General features: G+C 32.9%; 1 protein-coding gene across 5 annotated transcripts in view; it reads right to left on the reverse strand.

Annotated features, from left to right (window-relative positions):
- Positions 1-16,440, reverse strand: part of LOC145293016 (transmembrane channel-like protein 5) — a 120,822-nt gene that overhangs the window by 93,046 nt on the left and 11,336 nt on the right. The gene's annotated exons all lie outside the window — the stretch shown is intronic.

The raw sequence follows: 16,440 nt of genomic DNA on the forward strand, positions 1-16,440 counted from the left end.
ATATGCATATTTTATTTCTAAATTTCAAATGAAAAAGCAAATTCATTTTTTTTTTTTACGATCACATTTAAAAGATAAACAGATTTATACTGAAATTACTAAAATTTGTCTCTTCATATATCATATAATAGATAATATATTAAATAATGAATAATGTAATTCGTACTTCATATAATATCATCTGTTTGTTTATTCATCTCTAATATAAATCTCACCTGTCCGTTTAAATGTATGTATGTATTTATGTTTTTATGTCTGCCTAAAACTTTCGACAGAGGCAACGGGTTTTCACAAGATAGGTATCATTTTGAAGCTTGACCCTTCGGACGACAAATATAAAAAAAATTGGCTAAAAACATTAACTCCTTCACCCTAAACTGGGCACTTTTCTACAAGGAGGGGTTGCTTTTTTCAACAATATTTTCGAAAGTCATCCTCTCTTTTCAATTGACTAGCCTTAATTTAAACCTTCACCACCTCCAGTTTGGCAATGGACGCAACAGCAAAGATGTCACTTTTTTTTTCATGTTTTTATCCCCCTTTGTGGTACGGGTTCGAGCCTGTCTGCCTATTACTACATTTTTTTTTATTTTTGATCAACACACACCTCCAAACACGCGGACAATGCCAGGCACCCAGGCTAGTATATCATATAATGAATAATGTAATTCATAGTTCATATATCATGTTTGTTTATTCATATAAAATAAACGAAAAAGATGTTTTGTATGTACAATACAGTTATCAATGAAATGTTTATTTTAAATTAAAGTTTAAAATATTTTCAGTAACAAACTTAGTAACGAAACAATTAACCAGCAAAACCATTTAACAATGTAACTGTTTATATTGTAGCAAATAGAAAAATTTGTTTGGGAGGAAATGTTTATATTGAGTAGAAATTAATGCATATATATTTTCTACTATTAATAAAATTTTAAATTGTTCTCAAAATAAAAATATGCTATTTTGCGGGGGTTTTTTAATGAAAAATCTCTCCAGACAAAGCATGAAGCCACTTCATATAAGGAGTGAAAAAAAAATACTACTTCAAGGTCAAAAACTAGCCCAAGTTAAGAGTTAGGTGAATAGATTCCAACTCAGAAAACAACAATTCTCCCCTCTGTCAGAAAAGATTTTAGTCTTCATAACTAATGTGTCAATACTTACGAAGACTAAAAACTACTCAACAATAAGAGTTAATGAGTTTGTGAATATGATGAACAATACTATGAGAAGATTGAAAATGATGAATTGGATCAACTAAGTAACAGGGAAGCTCAAACATTTTAGTGTCTACAATAAAGTTATTAAGAAAATGTTTATAAATTAGTGTTTCAAGTATTTCAGATAATAAACTTTGTGAGGCTAGCAAGTACAATTAAATTAAAACATAAAAATCTCCAAAAATTAAGAATGGATCCATTTTAAAAAAAATGCTTCCATTAAATCTAAACGCTTAGCAAAGAAAATTTCTATGAAATCTGCTTTCTGTGCAGCTCTTGCATTGAACAAGAAACAAGACGTAGATTTGTCCAGGATTGTACAAAGAAACGACATCCTCTTGCACTTAATTCATAACAGCATGTTATTCTTACTTTTTACATGTTATAATATTCAATTTTTAGAATAGGGTCCAAGGATATTGTGTGCATGTGCAAGTTGGAATCTGCTGCTATTTGTAATCACACTGTGTACATATATTAGGTTTATGCAAAAATGTTTTTTGATGTTTAACTTCAAAAAATCATAAACTTTATTATTAGAATCAACACATTTTTGCCAATGAGAAATAAGTCTATCCCATTAGCATAGAAATCCACAGTTCTGGAAGCTATGGAGTCATTCAAGTCCGATTCAGCATCATCTCGGCTTTTGAAGTATTTTTCGCACAGGAAGTTGTCGAGATGCTGGAAAAAGTGATAATCGGTGGGTGAGAGGTCCAGTGAATATGGCGAATGAGGCAGAGGCTTGTAGCCCAATTCGTTCAGCTTCTGCAGAGTCAGTTGAGCAACATGTGGGCGAGCATTGTCATGGAGGAGAATTGGTCCCTTCATATTGACCAATTTCAGGCACATATGTTGGAGCTTCAGGTGCATTTCATCAATTTGTCAGCAGTACTTCTCTGCCATAATCATTTTGCCCAGATACAAGATGCTGTGATGGAGGAGACCGGCCGCAGACCACAAAATAGTCACCATAACCTTTTTTTTTGGTGCAATTTCAGCTTCGGGAAGTGTTGTAAAGCTTATCCGGCATCCAACTACTGTGCTGAACATCACTAGTTGTGATAGAGGATCCACTTCTCATCACATGTGACAATCCACTCAAAAAAAGGAGTTGTTTTTGTTGCGCAGAAGAAGTATAGAAGACATCTGAAAACGACATTTCTTTTTCGATTATTGTTCAATTAATACGACACCCATTTATCCAACTTTTTTGACTTCCCTATTTGTTTTAAATCGCGAACAACTGTTCAGTAGTCGACCTCAAGTTCTACAGCAACTTCTCGTGTGGTTTTGCGAGGATCGACTTCAATAAAGGCTTTCAAATGTTCGTTATCAACCACAGTTGGCCAGCCGCACCAGTCTTCATCTTCGAGGCTTTCGTCACCATTGCGAAATTTCTTGAACCACCGTTGTGCCACACGTTCGTTAGTGGTTCCTGGGCCAAACACATCATTGATATCACAAGCTGTCTTAGTAGCTTTTGGCCTAGTTTGAACTGGAACAAGAAAATCGTGCAGATTTGAATTTTGCCCATGCTGTCGAAAAGCCTGCAAAAAAATGAATGAACAGATTGAGAATGGTAGCAAAAAACGCGCTTCAAAATGATATATAACATGGCTATATATATATATCAAATGAATTAATTCAGAAATCATATAGAAAAGTAACATATGTGAGAAAATGATATTGTTTTTGCACCAACCTAATATATGACTGCAGGTGCTACTGCTATGAAACCACCCATCCCTAGCTCAACAGTATACTAACCCCCAATATTATGTGGCATAGATTTGTTCTCCATCGTCTTATCTTTTTATGGCCATGTCATTGCAGTTTCTCACACTGGCAGCCGTCAAGGGAGTGCACAGGTTCACACATATAAAAATCAAATCAAACAACAGAGCATAGTGGAATGAGGTTGTAAATGGATGGTAACGTCTAATGCTAGTAAGACTAAGCTGCTCTCCTTTAATTACAAAATGCCTCACCAACAACCAATATCCATGACAAATAACTCCCTACCTGAGAATTCTTCCTTCAAACTCCTCAGCTTAACATTCAGTCAATATGAACGGGAATAAATACATTGAGGACATTGCAAAGGCTGCTGCAAAGGTGGGTTTCCGTTATCAAGCTAGAAGACTACTCACACCCGAGAGTACCTTGCACTTCTACAAAACCACCATTCACCATGCATGGAGTATTGTTGCCACATCTGGGCTCGTGAATCTACCGTTAGCCTCTTCCTCTTGGATAGGGTCCAAAAAAGCGTTTCCAATCTAATAGGTCCCACTTTGTCAACCAAGCTCCAACCCCTGTCCCATCGCAACAATGTTGCATCTCTGTGCCTATTTTACAAATATTTTAACGGAATATGCTCTGATGAACTCGTTGCACTTGTGTCCCCTCGACATACATATCCTTGACAAACCAGCTAAGCAACAAAATCACACCTCTTCACTGTTGAAGTCCCTAAATACCAGAAAGCTTTATACTTTAATAGTTTCTTCCCTTGAACAGCTAGACTTTGGAATTCCCTTTCTGCTACCTGCTTCCCTGACTGTACTGATATGCAGAAGTTTAAATGTAATGTAAACGAACATCTTGTTAATCTTTACTAGGCATGGTCCTAAATAGTAGCCGTTTACGTTCAAGTAGCAATAAGTCTTGTTAGGGGTGAACAGGAGTAGAAAAAAAAAAAAAAAAGATAGAAGTCTGTTCGCTTGGGTAGGAAAAAGAAATTGGTGACCAAAGTGTAGCAATGATGGTATAAAAATATAGCAATGACGGTATAAAAATATAGCAATGACGGTATAAAAATATAGCTATGATGGTATAAAAATATAGCTATGATGGTATAAAAATATAGCAATGATGGTATAAAAATATAGCAATGATGGTATAAAAATATAGCAATGACGGTATAAAAATATAGCAATGATGGTATAAAAATATAGCAATGATGGTATAAAAATATAGCAATGATGGTATAAAAATATAGCAATGATGGTATAAAAATACAGAACAATGGATAGGTTGGTAGACTGATGCCAAGAATTTCCCCAGCTGGGATGAAATAAATAAAAATTCCAAAATTAGCTTCTTTTTCTCAAACTATAGGTTAAATAGTATCAATACTTGTGATGGTATTCTCATAAATGAACTATTCCAATCAATTTTCTGTTTTATAGTTTGTTTAAAAATGATCAAAAGTGAGAAAAGAGAGAGAGAGAGAGAGAGAGAGTCCCTAGGTTGCCATAATGATGCCAAGAATTTCATCAGCTGCTAAGTAAAAAAAAAAAAAAAAAAAAAAAAAAAAAAGCATTTGCAAAAAAGAAAAAAATCCCCAAAGTAATCACTTTATTTTCATTTTCTCTCTCGTTTCTTCAGTTATGAATTAAATATTAATATTCATGATGATATTCCCCATTATTTATAACTAGCCTGGGTGTCCAGCGTTGCCAGGGTGTTTGGAGGTGTGCGTTGAGCAAAAATGATAGTAGGCAGGCTCAAACCTGTATCGCAAAGGAGGAACAGAATGAAGAAAAAATTTTTTAAAAAGTGATATCTTTGCTGCTGCGCCCATCGCCAAAACGGAAGTGGCGAAGGTTGAAATTAAGGCTAGTCAATCGAAAAAGAGGGGATGACTTTCGAAAATATCAGCAAAAAAAGCGACCTCTCCCTGTAGAAAAGTGCCCAGTTGAGGTTGAAGAAATTAATGTTTTTAGCCAATTTTTCGATATTTGTCGTCCGAAGGGTTGAGCTTCAAAATGATACCAATCTCGTGAAAATCCATCATCTCTGTCGAAAGTTTTAGGCAGACATGCATACATACATTTAAACCGACAGGTGAGATTCATATTATAGAAGATGGACTATTCCAATCTATTTTATAGTGTGTTTCTTAACTCTCGCTTCCATTATTTTGTCCTTTAGTGTTCACATTCCATGAGCGATGTTTCTGACAAAGGAGGAAGAATTGCTGCTTTCCGAGTTGGATTCTATATAACATTTGTCATTGGTTAGTTTTTTACCTTAGTGTTCTTATTTTTCGCTTCTTTTAGCTGCTTACATTAAGTTCATTCATGCCTTATCTGGAGAGATTTTCATGAAAAAAAAAAAAAAAGAAAGAGAAGGAGTGGTGACGTCAGTGAGACTAATAGAAAATTAAAAATAAAAGGTTGTCAAAAACAGTGAAGGAGGGTGAGAGTAATAAACAGAAACTTAGTAAGAGATGGGTTACTTTGTGATTAAATTGCAAATTATGGTTAATTAGAACAATTAAAATTGACTTGTTTTTGTTTTTTTCAAACATAACTCAATCCCAACACCGAGAAATATTTTAGCTTTTATTTTGTGTGATTAAAATATAGAGGAAAATAAGTCTCAGAGAAACCATTGTTGATAAAACTCAGCTTTCATATAAGGAAGTAACCGACAACATCAAGTGAGATGGGCACACCTGTGGTTGCGTTTGAAGTTTATTTTTATAATAGTTTTCATTGGTCAAAAAATGATTACCTACATTAAAAGGATTGATTTGTAAGTGGATAGCCTAAATTAATGTTGCAATAAGTGTTCCCCCCACCCCCTCACTCTTTCCTTTACAGTCAATTAGATTTGTTTTTGTGAGTTTTAAAGACAGGCTTAGTTCTGATGACCTCAAAGGAAGATTAAATCTGGACAGTATAAGGAGAGGTGTTTACAACAGGAGACTTTGAGAGTATGGTCACATTGAAAGACTGAATGATAGTTTTTAGGTTAGTAGATGTATAACAGTTAAGGTAGCAGATTTAGTTCACAGAGCAAGGCAATGAAAAACATGGAAGTGATACAAATGAACTTGAGAGAAACAGGGACAAATAAAAACCTTTCCAGAGATAGGTTAGTTTGGAAGTTTATTTCTTAAAGCTGTCCAACATATGCCAGTATGTTAATATGATGATGATTTCGGAATTTTTGAGATGAGGATTGATAATTTAGATTATTTGGATTACTGTTCTCATCTTGGGTATTTTTTTTTTTTTTTTTTTTTTTTTACATTTCAACTTATTTAACTTCTGACCTTCTTCAAATGCATCTTTTAAACTTAGAAATCTTTACGTCGGACTCAAGAACATATATACAGCATTTCAAAAAGAGTCCTTTATTTTATCCATAGATTAAATCAAGTCAAAGGCATTGAACAAACAATCATTTAAATAAATCTATCTGGTTATGGCTGACAGAAGAAGAGAAATCTACTCACTCCCATGGATTAAATAAAGGATTCAGTTAAACAATCTTTTATACATTCCAGAATTCTACTAGAAGCTTCCAGAGCTCAAAAAGATGTATTTGAAGCAAGTCAAAGGTTACATCGGCAGAAACGTTATGAAAATAATCAAGATAAGAATTATAGTTTTGACAGTTTGTGAGTTATGAAGTCATGGTTGAATTTGTAAAATTAAACATTTGTGCTTTGTTGGAGGGGGGAGGTACTTATGCAGAATAAGGATAATGTTATTGTCTGGGTTTTTTTTTTTTTTTTTACAGTTTATGTAAAACACCAAAAGGTGCGGAAATGCGGAGTCAATAAAATTGCAGCAAAAAACATTTATTTGCTATCATTGGCTTATTATATATATAAAAAAAAAAAATGTTTATCTGGATTTGAACATAAAAAAAAAACAACAAAAGTAAAATTTCTTTTTTTTGCTATCAATTGTTTATTATTCAAAAATTAAATATTTATTCATGAAACAATGAGTGTTTTTTTTTCTTGATTAGAATGTTAATTTTCTCAAAGTTTTGTAAAAGTATTTTGTAACAATAAAAAAATATTTTTTTCATTTTTTTTTTTTTTCAATTAATTTTTCTTCAATTATCTTCATAATAACAGAAATAATATATTTTATTATTAAAAAAAATTGACCAGTAGTTGCATGCTAAAAAAAAAAAAAAAAAAAAAAATCATAAAACTTTCCTTTGACATCTTCCAGCATATTACATAAACTGCCCATAAAATTATGATGCAAAAAAAATAAATAAATAAATAAAATAAAATAAAATAAAATTATGATGCATGGTCCTTATTCTGCATAAGTACCAAAAAGAAAATTTTTTTTGATAAATATGGCCAGCCCATCAAAAAACAGAAGTAAAGATTGACATCTGGTTACAAGGATGTCTTGTGCTCTGCTCCCTTTGAGTAGGGCTCCAGCAGCGTGCTCACAGTATATTAAAAAATGAGTGTGGTACCAAGATAATGTTGACAGACTAGCAATAAAAGTAATCAACGTGAAAGAATGTAATCTTTATTTGTGAATTTATTTGTGACACACAACCATTTAAGGAATATTACAGTTTTGTATGTGGTTTTTGTAAGAAACACGAGAAAGAGCACAGTGTTACAAGAAAGAGTACTGGAGAAATGTATAATGTTTTAAGTTTCCGAATTTATTTATTAAATGGCCTTATATCATCCATATAGATAAAAATGGATGTGTTCGTTTGTTACTAACCGCTACTCTAAAATAAAAAAAAGACTACTTTATCGACTGCTTTGAAATTTTGCTTTAGTATTTTCATCAAATACGAGCGTGTTATGAAAAATATTACAGTATTAAAAAAAAAAAAAAAAAAAATTTTTCAAGTCGATTTTTCTCAAGAAAATAAGACACTTCTGTTCACATTTCATTTTTTTTCTTTCGTTATTTTTCTTTTGTTTAGAAATTTTTCTCTATCATTTTCATATACTTAATATATCAACGATTACAAATAGTATTTTTCATTTTCAGAGTCAAGTAATATTTTATTTATTACTTTAGAAAAAAGAAACTAGAAGAAAGGCATGACTCGTTCTTTGCCCAAGACTGTAAGTAACGAGTAAGCATTATGACATATCAACGATCATGGAGTCTTTTCATGTTGAAACCGGATGTTGTAAAACTCTAAATGATAGTTTCTATTTAAATCATAAACAGTCTGGAGAGGTTGCTACCACTTTAGATAAGAGTGGACCTGAGAGTTAGGAGATAACTTCACATTTCCCAACATTCTCAAATTGAGATCTAATTTGCATCTTACCCAAACGATTATTGTGAAGCGGGGTGGGGGTGGGGGTGGGGGAGATCTTGAGTAATTGATGGTAGAGTTGGGAAAAAACAGAAGCAGTTTAAAAAAAAGGGGGGGGGCAGAAAGTACTGGGTAAGACAAATTTACGGCCAAACATCTTGCCCAAGGTTTTTTGTTCTTTGAAATCTTTATTTTATTCATTCTAAACAAGGTTTATGGCTCATGCTAGGTGCTTGACTGAGCTCCATCACTTGGTATCTCATGTAGTGTCAACGTCACATTTCCCAATGATGAGGTTAAACTGTCAGATCAAGACGACAGAGAGAAAGGTCAACTACTTGATGCATGCACTGGTCAGGAAATGCAACCTGCAAACAAAGCAAGTCACATATAACCCAGCAAAAGAAGGGGGGGGGGGAAAACAGACAGATGCGACAGGCATTCGAGGGATCAACACTGCACAAGTGTGGCTCTAATCTACCCACTTCTCCATTCCATTCTCCGCTAAGCGCACGCATTTTTATGACATGGTAACGATGGCCAGAAAATAAATTGTATATTTTTTTATACAAACGAGTTTGAGTTTTACTCCATTGCTGATGAAAGATCGACTATGCAATACGCTTCACCCATACCTGTAAAAGATTCACAGCAAGAACACGCCTATAGCCACAACAAAGAACTTTTCTTTCTATTTTTTCTTGACAAAAACCAAATGGAACTTTCATGAACAAAGACTCTTTCCTAGAACATCCCGCCTGTGGAACAAGTGTAGTAAGCTAATTGGAGCACATTCCATGGAACTACTTGTAAAAGCATATCGATACAACACTTGAGCAGACAGGGGTTGGAGCTTGGCAGACTGTGCAGTATCTATTAGGTTAGAGGATCTTTATTTTTTAACCTCAGAGACTAGTTGTTGGTGCACTAGCCCAGATGTGGCAATACTCCATGCATGGACTAATATTTGCTTTATAGAGATATAGGATACTGACAAATGTGAGAAGTTTTCTAACCTGATAGAAGGAGCCCATACGTTAGTGTTACACCCAAAACAATTATTTAACCTATAGCTGGGATTCTAGCAGGTTTGAAAAGCCATCATTGGCCTAGAAAATTTGACTAAACCGTCCCGTTGGTATTCCTTTATAAGTGTGTCTCAGGAAATTTGCAATAAATTGTTTTTTTTCAGAGAGGAGATAAAACCTGGGAGTGTGGACATCCCAGAGCTGAACAGAATCATACCTCAACCAGACAGTAACAAAACCACTATCAAACTGATTGTTAAAAACGATGCGAAGACATACTTCGTCAAAGAGTGAACTCGGGAGTCATTTTAACAAAGGATATTTGCCAGGTGGGTCCTGTTTTATGATACCTTTTGTGGATTACTTAATGCCAAATTTAGTTAAGCTTTTCAAAGATTCTATTTTGTAAACAAATAACCTGTGATTGAGGAATTTGACCCATAGATGGAACCTTTACAGGTACTATCACATTATGTTAGAGTGGACCTCGGAGTAATAGTTACTAAGGAGATAGCTTTACACTCAACAAAGCCCCCAAATGCACTTTAAGGTCATTTTTGGGACCACAAATAAAATTCTAAACATGAGGTGGGGGGGAAAAAAAAACTTTAAAAAAAGATCACAACTCAGCAATACTTGGCTTATATGTCATGCCGAGTGAAACAAAATATCTTCCTGGTAACCAACCATGTCAATGTAGGAAAAAAAAAAAAATGACAATAAAAATCTAAGGTGTGTTTCTCTTCGTCACACTTTATAGTTTGCGTCATTACAATGTTTACTTGATAACCACGCAAATATAGGGCCCGTTTTGGTAAAATTTTAGGGTCGGTTTTGTTAAAATATTTACATTTTTAGCAATGAACTATTCACATAAATAGACTTTTGCCTCATCACTTGGAGCAAAGTGTAGTATCTGTTCTGATACTATACTTCATCTTTTCTGCTTTCCGTAAGACATGGAGTAATCCTTCACGACTAAGGCAACTTTGATTTTTGTTCAAATCTTCTGAGTTTTTCCATATTAAAAACTGACCTTTTGTCTAACTTTACCCTTACAGGGACGCAAGTTACTTGTCACAATTGTCAGTACTTGCTATTTTGCATCAAACGACTACAAACAATTCTCACTTTTAAATTATACCAATTTTTCTCCAATATTGTTTAGTGTCATTTATTTTCTAGTGTGATTTAAAAAAAAAAAAAAAAAAAAAAAAATGAAAATACACTGTCCTGTACAGGGAATGAGCTTACAACATTCAGAATGAGATTTTTGTGTTTAATACATTGCCTCCTCTCAAAATTTTTTGTTTTATTTATTAAGGATTCATTATTTATCAATGCTAAAACTCACAGATTAGAGTTAAAGAGAATGATTGAATAGACAGTCAAGTGACAACTAGGGTTGAAAATCATGAATGGAATTGACAAGATTTGATTACATATGGGGATGATTTATGATGAGTATTTGTTGACATTAGATTTGAAGATGACCATGTTGTAATCTATAAAGAAGCAGTCAGGGTGTAACGTTGTACAGATGGGAATTTCTTGGACATGAACTGTTCATGGGAATTCTATTTATGTTAGACTAATTTTGCATTTTGTCTTTATTTTCATTTTTATAAAAAAAAAAAAACTTTTATAACTTTTGTTAACTTGGCTTTGCAAACCATTTTTACCGGATTTAAACAATCTAACCTGGATTCAATGGTTGATTCAACGGGTCAGATTTTCAGCAAAGATTTCAATTCAGTAGAATTAGGTCGAACAAAATACAAAAATTTCAACATTATGCAACACCGAATACATAGTAATTAGAGGAAAGGGGGAAAATGATATTTCCGTAACCCACCAGATATACAAAAAAATAAATAAATAAATAAATGTCACATATATAAAGGATTCATATTATTAATAAATAAAAAAAAAAATTAAATAATTTAATATATGAGTAAAATGATATACAAAAAAATATAAACAAGTTTGTATAAAGATAGATAATCAATATGACTGTGTTATTTACTAAATATATAGTGAATAGAAACTGGGTGAATTACAAATTAAGTTACTTTACTAAATACATATACATACATGCATTAATACCTGGCATAGATCGTATATTTTGACGTATAAGGCGACCGTCATATAAGACGAGTTACAAAATTGGAACAAATTTTCATAAATTTATCATATATCGGTTGTATAAGACGACTGCTAAATCACGAAACCATGTTTATTTAGCCTAGGTTAGAGATTGCAACACCCGGTATCTTATGAAATATTGGTTTTTAAAGATGATTTTTAACTTTAAGGATTGTCTTATACGTCGAAATATATGGTATATGTATAGTCATCCACATGCAGTACTGTTTCACTGTATCATAGCTTATCAGTGTGGCTAGACCAGCAACTACCTCAAGCCAACATTGAAACTGGACTGCTCAGGCAACAGTCAGTGCTTCTTCTCACTGTTATGCTATTTGCCTGATGCTGAGATGGGCATGCGAAATTACAATGTTTGAACATTGTCCAAACGACCTAAGCTCCATTTGTTTACACAAAAAGCATTGCTTTTGTGTAAACGGCAGTTTGTTAATTCGCTCCCCATTGTGCTCAACCCAAGATAGGGGGCATTTATAGTCATCCACGCACACATTAGCAGGGAGACCCGACCTTGCCTGGGATTGAATGAGGATTAATGAATGCCCCACACTTCTAATACTTTAATTGTCAACGATATCAATGGCCCATATTAAAATCAAATCGATTGATTACCTAACTGATTTACATGCTTCCCTGCAGTGACTTAGTCCACAATATATTGTCGTCTATATTACACTGTAAATAACTAGGGCTGTGACAACGGCATATTCTTTTCATTGTTTGAACTCTTGAGTATATATCCGTTAATATCTTATGTTTTTTTATATAGACAGATGTGGTTCTTGGTTGATTAAGTGTGTCTGTGTTGGATATATACCCGAGAACGAAAAGAATATTATATTGTCACAGCCCTATAAATAACCTACTGTTGATTTTATATAAAAAAATTTATATAATGGCTTGAATTAAAATTAAAATGCAAAAGTCAAGTATAATGGTTCAATTGCGCTCTAAACAGAAACATTCATTTCAAACGCTCCCCTACTTTATTAAAAAAAAACAAAAAAAACTACCATTGATTTTATATGCTGGGCTTTTCTGCTTGTGTGGTGATAGAACATCTCAAATGCACTTGTGATGTTAGAATGTATAAGGGTGTTAACTTGGGTAAAAATCGCACTGTTCCTTCTTTAATCAGATATTTTTAATTCTGATGCAAAAACTAAGAACACTGCCAGACAAATAAAGTATATTTATGTGAAATTTAAAAAAAAATAGCCTATAAACTGTTTTGGTGTGCATAACAAATAGACACACACAAAATGCCTTTTATATATAAGTAGATTATATATATATGGATATATGCGTGTGTATGGATATATCTGCCGTGTTGGTGTGTGTGTGTGTGTGTGTGTGTGTGTACACTTTCAAAGAATTTGTAATCTGAAGAAAAGGTAGTTATTCGATATAATTCTCAGACAAGAATTGATACCACCCGCAAAATCTTTCATTATCTTAAACAAGGAGAAAACAGTTTTTCGCTTATTTTTTACTAACAGGACTACCCGGCGTTGCTCGGGACTATATGAGAAAAATGAAGTTGATTTTGAACATATCTGTTCTTAGGATACAGGAATTTTTTATGGCTACATATCATTTGCTATCTCGAGCAAAAGAATATTTTACCTACCCTAGGCTGGGTATTACACAACATATATATAAAATAATTATACCTTTCCTAGGACAGGTAGTTTACAGCACCTACATGAAATAATTTTTCCTTCCCTACGACAGGTTATGTACAACACACATTTAAAATCATTTTCCTACCCTTGAACAGGTAATGTAAATACATATATGAAACACTAATATACCCTCGGCAGGTATTGTATAATATATATGAACCAATTTATCTTCCCACCAACGCTACCATAATTTTAAGAAAAGTGAAGTCATTTTTAGAAGATGGATCAATTCTTGAGCAAACTTATTATTTCCACACGGTCTGTATTCTGTACAAGTCATTTTTTTTTAATTTTTTATTTATTAAATTGTCAGGTGAAAGTACATATTAAGAATGGCTTTCTAAATAACATTATTATTTCAGCATGGTTCATATTCTGTAAAAATAGGAGTCATTACTTTTGGAATGCCTCTCATATAGTTGATAACGCCATTTGGATTGTGAAAAATAAGAAATCACCATTTACCTGATTTTTGGAATCAGCAGTTTTTCCATGTGATTTTTAAAATATGACAGCTATTGTCAGTGTAGTACATTATAAAGATTTTTTTTTTATGCATGAGAAGATAATGTTTGGAATGAAACTATGCTGTTTAATACAGTTACTTGGTCTTTTGGCTAAGATCAAAGCGTGGTATCTTTCTATCACATTTTAAGTAATACTAAACAAAATCGCCAGACAAGTTTAAGAGAAATTACCTCATTTCTGATAAAATGACTCGACAGTTTTCTATTTTTACTAAAATACATTGTTTTCTTTTGAAAACATAGCAACTGTTTTGTGTTCTTATATTTTCATTCATAATTTTTTCTACCTTAACATTACTCAGCATTTTTTCAAATCTACATGAAATACATTGAATTCTTTTAAGATTACGTAATAAATACATTGGAATTCTGGAAAAATAGGTACCCCCCTTGCAAAAAACAAAAAAACAAAAAACTGCCCAGTTGACCATCATAGAATTAATCTTTTTGACCAATTCTTAGATATTTTGGTGCTAATGCACTTATTGATCTGCACTATTTTTTTTTTTAAATAGTATTTTCAAGTTTAATTAAAGTTTTATGATATGTTTTTATTAAATTGTAAGAAATTACAGAATCAATACAAAACACCTTGGCCTTCCCATATTAAGCATGGCTTTCTAAATGTTATTTCAGTATGGATCAATAAGTGCATTAGTACCGATATTTTTCATCCAAGAGATTGCTCTTCCCAACGATATCAATTTCATGGTGGTCCAGTGACACTGAAAAAAAAGTTTTTAGCAGACATACAAACAAACACACAGACAGACAGTTGAGATTTATATAATAGAAGGAAATGACAAACTATATGAATTTAACGGTAAAAGCAACAGAGATAATTTCCAAACCATTGACAAATAGAAATCAAAGTAATTTTGAAACAATCTAAGCGGAATAATTCTAGTCAACGGTTAATTCAACATTTAAGGGCAAAAAGATGCAGGGTAATTCAGATGAGAAAAATAGATATAATATATGAATAACTAGTAAACTGTTATAACATAAAAAGAGAGGGTTCTAGATAGATATTAGATAATATCAAGGGATATAACTGTTCTTTTATATATGGGAATGTAAGGGATATACCATCAAGCTAATTTTGGTGAGTTCAATAAATAAAGCTGCTGTTGCCTATTATGTACTTTTCAGGGATATTTAGAATATACAGGAGCCAAGATTATTTTCTTAGTTTTTTTTTAGACGTAAGGGATGAATAGAAGAAGAAGAAAAAAATTATACAGGAAATAAGGTTATATAAAGCTATATATTAAAACTATATACAAACTATTTACAGTGTACAAATGTTATTTGCCACATTAGGGTATTTTTAAGTTGTTATCTGTACCATTTTATGCAGACATCAAGACATAACCTCATCTCTTTTATTAAGTAAGGAACACGTGTTTAATAATGGATAAGGCTTCCTCTCTACACAGTCTGCAGTATGAAATCTTATCCTTACAGGGCTAACAAGGTTATTTATTTCTTGTTTTTACTGAATTAGAACCTATTATCCATTTTTGCTAAGTTAGATACTGTAGAGAAAAAGATTCTAATTGTGTTTTCATTGAAGAGCTTGCTATATATAGGGCCCCAAAGTCGTCCTCTAAAATTTTGAAAATTATTAAGCAGATCAGTTTGGATATTTTTACAGAACGGTAGATTGAACCCAAAATCAAGATGTCTCCCATTCTTATCATTAAGCCTACCAGATCTGTAACTTTCAGTCTACAGATCTCATTAAAATACAGTGGCTAGTGATAACTTGCAGAGCTCAACATGTGTTGTCAAAGTGTACAATAGATTTTCTAGTTAATATTATTAAATCTATTTTGGTTGAGGTTAGTGTTGCTACACAAGGCAGAGAGAACGCCAGAAAAAAAATGTATATATATATATATTTATTTATTTTCACATGTGACGGCATGGTCCTTTACAAATTCGTCCACACAATTCTGAAACCAATCAAATATGCCCAAATTTGCCTACATTTGTATGCAGTATCCTGCAAGCCATCTTCTATTCTCATCTCTGTGGCCACTAATCTATTATATAAATCTCACCTGTCTGTTTAAATTTATGTATGTCTGCCTAAAACTTTCAACAGAGGCGACAGATTTTCATGAGATCAGACACTTTTCTACAAAGAGTGGTTGCTTTTTTTCATCAATATGTTCGAAAGTCATCCTCTCTTTTCGATTGATTAGCCTTAATTCAAACTTTCACTACTTCCGGTTTGGCGATGGACACAACGTCAAAGACATCACATTTTTTTTTTTTTTTCACGTTCTTTTCCTCCTTCATGGTATGGGTTCGAGGCCTGCCTGCCTGCCTGCCTACTATGACCTTTTTTTTTGCTCAACACACACCTGCAAACACCTGGGCAACGCCGGGCACCCAGGCTAGTATACACACACACACACACAATTAGATGGAGACAGACAAGTGGACTCGTAGATAATTATTTAAGGTGCATGATATAGACGAGTACATAACAATTTTATGCAAGAATACTTTTGGGGAATTATGATCGTCTTATTTTCTATAAATATCGTTCCTAGGGCAGAGTTAGACATCAAGGTCGTTTATTAATGTGGAGAAAGGAACTAAAATAAAAAAAATTCTTTAAATAAAACGAATATCACTTTTTGTACTCATCTATTTTAGATTGTAACTATTAGATGCATTAAAATTACAATGAAATGTAAGGAATGTTGGTTGTTAAAATTGATGGGACCGTATAATT

This window comes from Euprymna scolopes, chromosome 14 (genome assembly GCF_053919585.1).
Source record: "Euprymna scolopes isolate OS-2025 chromosome 14, ASM5391958v1, whole genome shotgun sequence".
Classification (NCBI taxonomy): Eukaryota; Metazoa; Mollusca; class Cephalopoda; order Sepiida; family Sepiolidae; genus Euprymna; species Euprymna scolopes.